Source organism: Lynx rufus, unplaced genomic scaffold, assembly GCF_022079265.1.
Source record: "Lynx rufus isolate CCGP_SWC_20201006 ecotype Redwood Valley unplaced genomic scaffold, mLynRuf1.p SCAF_2, whole genome shotgun sequence".
Lineage (NCBI taxonomy): Eukaryota > Metazoa > Chordata > Mammalia > Carnivora > Felidae > Lynx > Lynx rufus.
The window spans coordinates 11,142,916-11,152,693 of NW_025814834.1; positions in this window are offsets into that span (position 1 = coordinate 11,142,916).

The window sequence follows — 9,778 nt, forward strand, 5'->3', positions numbered from 1 at the left end:
AAATAAACATTGGGGCGCCTGGGTGGCGCAGTCGGTTAAGCGTCCGACTTCAGCCAGGTCACGATCTCACGGTCCGTGAGTTCCAGCCCCGCGTCAGGCTCTGGGCTGATGGCTCAGAGCCTGGAGCCTGTTTCCGATTCTGTGTCTCCCTCTCTCTCTGCCCCTCCCCCGTTCATGCTCTGTCTCTGTCTGTCCCAAAAATAAATAAAAACGTTGAAGAAAAAAAAAATTAAAAAAAAATAAATAAACATTAAAAAAAGAAAAAAAAAAGAAAGAAAGAATAGATTGTAGGGGCCCTTCAGTCAGTTGCAGGGATACGTGAGTCTTATCAGAACCCTAATTAGATAACTGTTTTTAGAGTAAGATATGTGTGAAAATTTGAGCATGGCTACTTACTAGGAGAAGTTAACTAAAAATTATTGTTAATTGTTAAGCATAACAATGGTATTGCAGTTATACTTTAATTCTTACAAATTGGCTTTCAAAATAATTGGCTCAGAATACATCGTTGAAACTGGATATGTGGGAGCTCATTATATATATTTGCATCCATAATATAAAACACATTTTTTTCTTACAATGAACTTCACTAATAATCAAGAAAAACACGAATTTTTCTCATCTGTTATATTAACAAAGTATTGTTTTAATCATGTCTAGTGCTGGTTGCACAGTATAAGGAAAGCATCACGCACAGTGGATGGGAACAACTGATGAACATTTTATAGAGAGCAATTTTGTAACTTTCATCAGCAAAACGGGGATAACGTTTGATCTAGCAAATTCCACCTTTAAAAGTTGCTCCAAAGAAATACCAGAAGAGAGAAAGGATGCAATGCACAGCTAACATTTAATAAGCTCTTACTTTTTTGTGTTGGGCACTGATTCCTTTAATCCGCAGAATAACCATTTTGGTTAGGTTTATTATTATTATTATTATTATCATCATTTTAGAAATCAGGAGACCAAAAAGGTGAAGTCACTACAGAATTAGTAACTTTAGAAAGGGGATTTGAACCCTGGGATTTGAGCCAATGCCTGGGTGGGTTATGTTGGACATTCATTACAGCATCACTTATAATAGTAAAATATTAGAAACCATCTACAAGTTGAAAACCGGATTCTTGATCTTCCTACCAGTACCCGCCCCCCCCCACCAAAAAAAAAAAAAATGCTTTTCTCACAGATACACCCTTCCCCGGTTAATCCTCTCCAGCATGACTTCATCCTTCCTGTGACCCAGGCCAAAGAGACATTGGCACCCCTTGACTCCTATCTTGTTCGCATGTCCTGCGTTAGATTGATCAGCAAAATGGGTGGCATCATCGGAATCCAACCCACTCACCACCTGCTCCCCTCCCCCAAAGGTCTAGGCCCCATTGCCACCCCCAGCAAGAGTTCCTCAGACTCAGGGTAGAGCTGCCCCCATCCAGCCTCTCCCCATAGTCAGCTCTCAAGGTACAGTTTACAGTAATCCTTCTGCAGTGAAAAGGCAGTTGATCTCATCTCTAACTCGCACCCTCCCCAGGTTGCCCAGGACACTCGGCGGCAAGGCTGACGTTTGCAGTGACCGAAACTAACGTGGGGAGCTATAATCTCCTTATCACCTTGCTGAACTCTTGCTCCCAGCACCCTCATCGGTTACAGTCCCACAGTCCACAATGCTCTTGACCTTACCACTGGATGGTTCACTCCTTGTCTGTGCTCAAATGTCACCCATACTCTCCATGAGTCCTATTTGAATCACTCAATTTAAAATTGAAATCCTGGGGCACCTGGGTGGCTCAGTCAGCTGAGTGTCTAACTCTTGATGTTGGGTCAGGTGGTGATGGCTATGGGATCGAGCCCCTAGTCAGGCTCCTCGCTGGGCATGGAACCTGCTTTAGATTCTCTCTCTCCTCTCTGTCCCTCCCCCATTCTCCTTCTCCCTCTTTTTCTCTTTCTCAAAATAAATAAATAAACTTTTAAAAATATATATTTTAGGGGCGCCTGGGTGGCTCAGTCGGTTAAGCATCTGACTTCGGCTCAGGTCATGATCACTCGGTCCGTGAGTTCAAGCCCCGCATCAGGCACTGTGCTGACAGCTCAGAGCCTGCAGCCCGTTTCAAATTCTGTGTCTCCCTCTCTCTCTGACCCTCCCCCGTTCATGCTGTCTCTCCCTGTCTCAAAAATAAATAAATGTTAAAAAAAATAAAAATAAAAAAATAAATATATATATATTTTAAAAATAATATGGATGCAAAAAAATAAACTTTTAAAAATAAACTTTTAAAAATATATATAAAAAAAATAAAATCGAAATCCTACTCACCCTCCCTGCAATCCAAATCTCTCCTATACTGCTCTTTTTCCCCCCATGATACTATATTTTAATACAGTACTTTATTTTTTTAAGGCCTTTCAAAGCCCAGAAAACAATGAGCCATAATCTCTGATTCATAATACACTCTAAGCATAGTCTTCTTTATTTAATTTGCTAATTATTTTAGTAATATAACGGGACAAAGCCTTGACATCCTAGTCTAACTAAAAGTCGCCATCCCAACCCTTCTAAAACTAAAACTAACCCATCCTAACTAAAAGGTTGCCATCCCAACCCTTCTTTCTGCACCCCTGCACCCAAAGTAGTCATTACTCTAATGTCTGTGCTCACTATTTCTTTGCTTTTCTTTGGACGTGGATTTCTTACATCTATATGCATTCTTTTATGTCAACATACTAAGATTCATTTGTTCATCTACTCTCTGGATGATGGAAATTTCCATTGTTTCCAGGGTTTTCTATTTTTTTTTTTTTTTGAATTTTATTTTAGAGAGAGAGCATGCATGAGAGGGGCAGAGGGGCAGAAGGAGAGAGAGTAAACCTTGTGGAAATAAATGAAGACCGAAGAGAATAGACAGAGGTTATTTATGTATTAGGAGCTCACTACGGCAAAGGGGTCGGCCACTGTCTCTTGCGTTTGGGCAGAGGCTTGAATGTGGGAGAGATTTATAGTGGAAAAGGAGAGGTCTCAGGTGTGCCCTGCTGGGACCCTGTGACCTGGGGAAGATGGACACAGACTAGAAGCGGGGCACCCGATGTTACTGGTTGGGGGTGGGGGTGCATACGTGGCTCTCCATGGTTAGTCCTAAGCTGGAAGCGGGGATGAAAATTTGGGAAGCTGGCAGTTACTGATCAGGTCCTGACCGTTTGGGGTAGATTACAGGTTTATCATCTGGCTTCCTGGATTGTTTGCTGTAGATAGTGGTCAGACTATATAAGTCTGACTCGTGGGTAGTACATTGGCTGCCTCAGCAGCTCCCTTAGATCAAGGTTGGTTTCCTGGCTGGTTGCTGCCCATTATGGGTGAGAGTTTTGTTTTATATCTGGTTTGGCCATTGGCCATCTGTACGTGTAGTCTTTAACCTCTAACATATCAGATAATGTACGTATTCATTAAGGATATAGTCCCACTCCCACAACGAGCATAATAGTTCTAGGACGATAAGAATTTTTATCTGCTTTGTTCATTGAAGTACCCTCGGTCCCTAGAACAGCGTCTAGCTGCTCAGGTCACGGGTTCAAGCCCCACATCGGGCTCTGCGTGGTCAGTGTGGAGCCTGCTCAGGATTCTCTTTCTCTCCCATTCTCTCAGCCCCTCCCATGTTCGTGCTCTCTTTCTCTCTCAAAATTAATAAATAAACTTTAAAAGAAAAAAAGAAAAAACTATTTAAAAAAAAAAAAAACAGACTTGGGCCAGGCAAGAAGTGCCCATTTCTTTTTTTTTTTTTTTTTAAGTTTATTTTTATTTCTTATGAGAGAGAGATAGGGAGCAAGCAGGAGGTGGTGGGCAGAGAGAAAGGGAGAGAGACAGAATCCCAAGTGGGCTCCACACTGTCAGCACAGGGCCCGATGCAGGGCTTGAGCTTACTAACGTGCCATCACAACCTGAGCCAAGGTCAAGAGTCAGATGCTTAACTGATTGAGCCATCCAACTCCCCTAAAAAGTGCCGGTTTCTGCTTGAGTCTTTTTTTTTTTTAATTTTGTAATGTTTATTTTTATTTTTGAGAGACAGACAGAGAGAGAGACAGACAGAGTATGAGCAGGGGAGGGGCAGAGAGAGAGACTGAGACACAGAATCCAAAGCAGGCTCCAGGCTCTGAGCTGTCAGCACAGAGCCCGACGTGGGGCTCAAACCCACAAACAGTGAGATCATGACCTGAGCCAAAGTCAGACGCTTAACCGACTGAACCACCCAGGCGCCCCTCAAGGCATGTTTGAAAGCTACTGACATGACCCATATTGCACGTTCCATATGGTCTGATAGAGAATGTGCAATATGCTGGCTGTACTCCCAGCCTTATTCCTGTTCTAAATCACAGACCAAATAATGGCACAAAATAGTCCACTATAGAACCTCCTAGCAAGGAACATCATACGTGTCAGGAGCTGAATGCGACTTCATTATTGAGAAATAATTTTTTTCACCAAGTCTCAGGCAACTATATCACTTTGAAAAACTACATGAGAAAATACTTTGGAAAGATACAACAGTGTGGTAGGGGTTCTTAACCTCGGCACTGCCGATATTTTCAGCCAGACAGCTCCTAGTTGTGGGGGGATGTCCTATGCATTGGCCTCTGGGCCTCAACTAGCTGGTTGTGACAACCTCTCTCCCAGCTATGACAACCCAGCTGTCTCCAGACATTGCCAGATGTCCCCCAGGGGGCAGAATCGCCACCCCCTCCTTGAGATCCAGAGGCCCCACATCAGAGCACTCTGGCAAAGGATGCATGTTTAGAAATAGCCCCTTGAAGGCTGCAAAAGTATTTTGCACGGAATCCTTCTTTCCTTTTACGTGTTTAGAGAGAACCCCTGGGACATATGATCGTGAAGGAGTGGAGTACGCGGGGTGGCTGGCGAATGAGTCCAGGAGGGCCTGGCCCACTCTTACACAGCCCTGCCATCGTGCTGATGAGGACTCAGTGCTCCAGAAATGCTGTCGGAGTGAATTGATTTGTGCTCTCATCAGTTTCTTGTCTGTCAAACACCACAAGGAGGCAGCAGTAGGAACACCACAGCAAAGTCTAGTGATGCCAACAAAACGAAATTCCAGCCCCTTCTTAAAAGTGAAATAGAAAGAGCACCAGACTTCAGCTCAGGTCACGATCTCATGGTTCGTGAATTCAAGCCCTACGTCGGGCTCTGTGCTGACAGCTCGGACCCTGCTTGGGATTCTCTCTCTCTCTCTCTCTCTCTCAAAATAAGCAAATAAACTTTAAACAATAAATGAAGTAGAAAGAGCAAAGCACACACACACTCACACACATACACGAAAGCCACGGGACCTATCTTGTTTTAGCACAACCCACCATTCCATCTTTCATCCCCATGGCGGGGCCGGGGGAGGGGGGGAGAGAGAAAAGGAATATGGAGAAACTCCAGAGATGCCTAGTGAGGGGAAGGGGCGGGTGCCATGGTTGGACCAGCAGGCTTGCCTTCTGACTCCTGGCTGCACGAACACTGCTAAAAAGGGGCCTGGGGACATAAACTTTTTATACCATTGTGCCCCAGGGAACCCAAAATGGCTTCCACGAGGCCTAAGTTGCAAGGAATCGAAAGGCAATGCTCCAGGAAAGACGCCGTAAAAACGGAGCTGGAGAATGCCGGGGACAGATCTGCCATCTTGTTACTTTGGCCCAGGCCGTACCCTGGCCCTCTTTCCCCCTCAGTTCCTGTTGCTTACAGATGGGACAGGAAGACCCCATCTTTTTCAAGGTCTGTCACTTCCTCTTCAGTTTCTTTTTGGAAGCCTCTAGGATGATTCTTCTTCGGCCCACGTTATTTTGTCCGATCACATCTGTCTTCGTTTGGGTTGCTCTAACTAAATACTGTAGACTGGGTGACTCACTAACAATCACGGTTCCAAAGGCTGGAAATGCGAGATGACGATGCCAGCATCGTGGGTTTGGGTGAGAGCTCTCTTCCTAGCTGCGAACTTCTCAGTGTATCTTCACAAGGTGGAAAGAGGCTGAGGGAAGTCCCTGGGGTCCCTCTATAAGAGACTAATCTCACTCATGACAGCTGCACCCTCATGACCTAATCACCTCTCAAAGGCCCCGCCTGCTCATACCATCACAATGGGGGTTAGGGGTTTAGCACATGCATTTTGGCGGGATATAAACCTTCAGTCCATTGCACCGTTCTCAATTCTCACCAGCCTGCCCCTGTATCAATTCACTTCTGTGTTCCTGGTACCGGGATGCGAATAGAAATAAATATGATCCCAGACTTCAAGGAGCTCAGTCGGGGCAGTAACGCAGAGAAGGCGACATGAAGACATCAGAAACGAGTAGAAAAAGTGGGAAGGAAAGAGTGAGTGATGTTTTGTGGGCAATGATGGTACACGGAAGATGTTTTCATTGAGCCTTGAATAAGAGCAGAAATCTTCCAAGAGGCCACAGGTGAGGAAAACAGTGGTGTCGAGGTAGCGTTCGGTAAGTACCATTTTTGTTAGCGACCGATTACGGTATACTACAAAGTATGAAAAAACAACCAAGAAATTAAGCTTGGTCATGAAAACAAAGGTCATGCGCCATTCCCCCAGGCTTTGCCACCTACGGTGACATTTGCAGAGGGCACCCAAGCAGTAAGGAGACACGGGAACTCCTTCAGAAGTGACGCGTGACCGAGTAGATGCGAGCCATTGCAGGCATTCCCGCAGAGAAAACTCAAGTAGCCGTTGTTCTACACAGCGTATGTTAAATATGATAGGAGGTAATTGTCACCATTGCTCATGATGTCAAACCTCAAAGCTATAACTGAAAGGAAAAACAGAGCCTGGAGATTTCAGCTGTAGGTTCTGAGCACACAGAGCAGATCTTAGAATTAAAGGGACATGATCGTCCCTTTGCTCTGTTCCGCCAGAGTGAGGCAGAGCTGAGTTGGAATCCTGGCTCAGACCCCAGATGTGACACTCAGCATGTACCTTGACCCCTTTGAACCAGAACTGCTAATGGCATTTACCTCTGAGGACTGTGCCGACACTAAACGTGGTAAAGTACCTGGAGTGGAATTATATATTGTATACTCCTGGTTAGTTTTTCTTCTAGAAAAGCTAGAAGTAGAAGCTACAGTGGGAAAGTAAGTTTCCCATATTTACTAGGAAGCCCAATAAGTAATAGTCAAAATCTTGCTGTGATCATTTTAGGTGTGACAACACAAATCTAGGCAGGATTAAATTATATACAGTAGACCCTTGAACAATGCAGGATTGGGGCGCCAGAGCCCCACACATTTAAAACTCTACATATAACTTTTGACTCCACTAAAACTTCGCTACTGATAGCCTGCTGTTGACTAGAAGCCCTCATGTTAACATACAACATCGATTAACACAAGTGTTGTATGTTGTGTATACTATATATCATGTTCTTACTTGAAAATAAGCCAGAGAGAAGAAAATACTATTAAGAAAATTGTTAAGTGGGGAGCCTGGGTGGCTCAGTCTGTTAAGCGTCCAACTCCTGGTTTCGGCTCAGGTCATGATCTCACGTTTTCATGAGTTCGAGTCCCATGTTGGGCTCTGTGCTGGCAGCACGGAGCCTGCTTGGGATTCTCTCTCTCTCTCCCTCCCTCTCTCTCTCTGCTCCTTCCCCCTCGCTCTGTCGCCGTCTCTCTCAAATAAATAACTAAACTTTAAAAAAATAAATTAAAAAATAAAGTAGACATAACTTAACCTAAACTAAGGAAACTGAGTCACTGAGGAACCATGGCTTTCTCTGGGCCTTGGAGCCAACGTGGCTCTGTCCACTACCCCATGAGCACAGAACACAGGGAGTCATGAGCCGGCGTGGGAAGCTCATGCTGAAATAAATCAGCACAAACCCTCCAACCCCAGAGCAATCGCTTTCAAGTGACTTTCCCATATTTGGACCCATGAGCCAAGGACAAAGTGAATCTGAAACTCAACGAGAGAAACTCTTGGAGTCTTTAGCCTCAGAACTTCTGACATGTGAAAAGAGACAAATGTGGGTGCTTTACTTCTGCACATGGGGTCCCACCTTCCCCGGCACCCAGCAAAGACCATGTGCAAGCAGAGAAGGGGCCCCTTGCAACCAAGGAAAAGATAATCATTGGCACCAAGGGATCCTGACGCTCACAAAACAGATGAGCTCTGGCCACGTGAGACTCGTGTGTGTGTGTGTGTGTGTGTGTGTATGTGTGTCTTACTTGCACTTGAAGGCTGCTGGATTCAAACAAGATGAAACATCTGGGAAACGCGTCGTTTTATTAGAAGCACAACTTGAGGCAGAGGTGAATGTGAAAACAAGCGATCCTATGAAGTCAGAGGTGCTCGGTGAGGAAATACACTCAGGGTCTTGTGACATTCTGCCAGGGAAGCTGGTGGAAACCACAACAAGGAAGTGGCCACGTGCCCTCGGTGGGGTCCCAAAGAGGATATATAAGCCCCTCCCCCAGCAGGAGGCGGCACCAGACCTCCCTCACCTCCCGAGTCTCCCTCCTCCCCTCTCCCGAGTCCTCTCTGCCGACACCATGGGGTGCTGTGGCTGCGGAAGTTGCGGCGGCTGCGGCGGCTGCGGCGGTGGCTGCGGCGGCTGCAGTAGTGGCTGCGGCGGCGGCTGCGGCGGCGGCTGCGGCGGCGGCTGCGGCGGCTGCACCACCTGCAGGTGCTACCGGGTGGGCTGCTGCTCCAGCTGCTGTCCCTGCTGCTGCGGCTGCTGCGGGGGCTGCTGCAGCGTCCCCGTGGTCTGCTGCTGCCGCCGCTCGTGTGGCTGCGGCTCGTGCGGCTGCGGGAAGGGCTGCTGCCAGCAGAAGTGCTGTTGTCAGCAGAAGTGCTGTTGCAAGAGGCAGTGCTGCAGCTAGGCGGGCGGGCGGGCGGCTCTGCCTCCAGGGCAAGAGCTGTCCGGGGCTCTGCTCGCCGCATTGCGTAAGACCTCCCTCCGTCCTTCCGCCCGCCTGCTCCTGTTCTGTGTCCTTGGATGTCTTGGAGCGACTCATGCTGTCCTCGGGCTCTGAGGTTTCAGGGCTGGCTCTTTCCCTCCAGTGTGGTATCATGACGACACCAGTTTCCTCACCCTGGGTTTTCCAGAAGGTACCATGAAGCGAGTAAATACTCTCGGTCACCCGTGTAATCCCGTCCCCATTTGAAAGAAAGATGAATAACCACCTATATTGTGGCGACATCAGCCACCCGTGTCAAAGATCGATTTATATCATAAGCTTGGTAAAGTGAAACCATGATAGCCAAGATTTCTTTTTCTTCAAAACATCACTTTTGGTCAACTTTTCTATTGTACATTCACTAACTTCCTCCCATTTCTATGTCTCCATAAAAAAAAAAAAAAGGGCAACTCTTTCTTAATAAAAAAAAAAATCTGCTTATTCTAATGTGTCTTTCCATTCTATAAAGATGTGTACCTTCCCATGACTGAGGCCAGTACAGCGACTAATCAACTAATGGATGATCGGTCCTATAATGTCTTATAATGGATTCTATAACAAAGATAGAAATCGGGGGGGGGGGAGGGGTAGAGCCCCAACTTTTGGTTGTCAGTCTCATTGAGGGAAATTCCTGTGTTTTCCTACAGATGACCTCCCGATGTCTGTGTTTGCAACCGAATTCTGGTTGTAAGTGTTGGACACCCCACATGGTAGGTCATTGTTTCACTCCATCGCTTCATGTCCATTTTCCTCACTCGTTCATCCAGCAGATACGTAAGTGCCGTGTTAGGCCACGTATTTAGGCCAGCACCGGAGATCTAAAGAAAAGCAAGC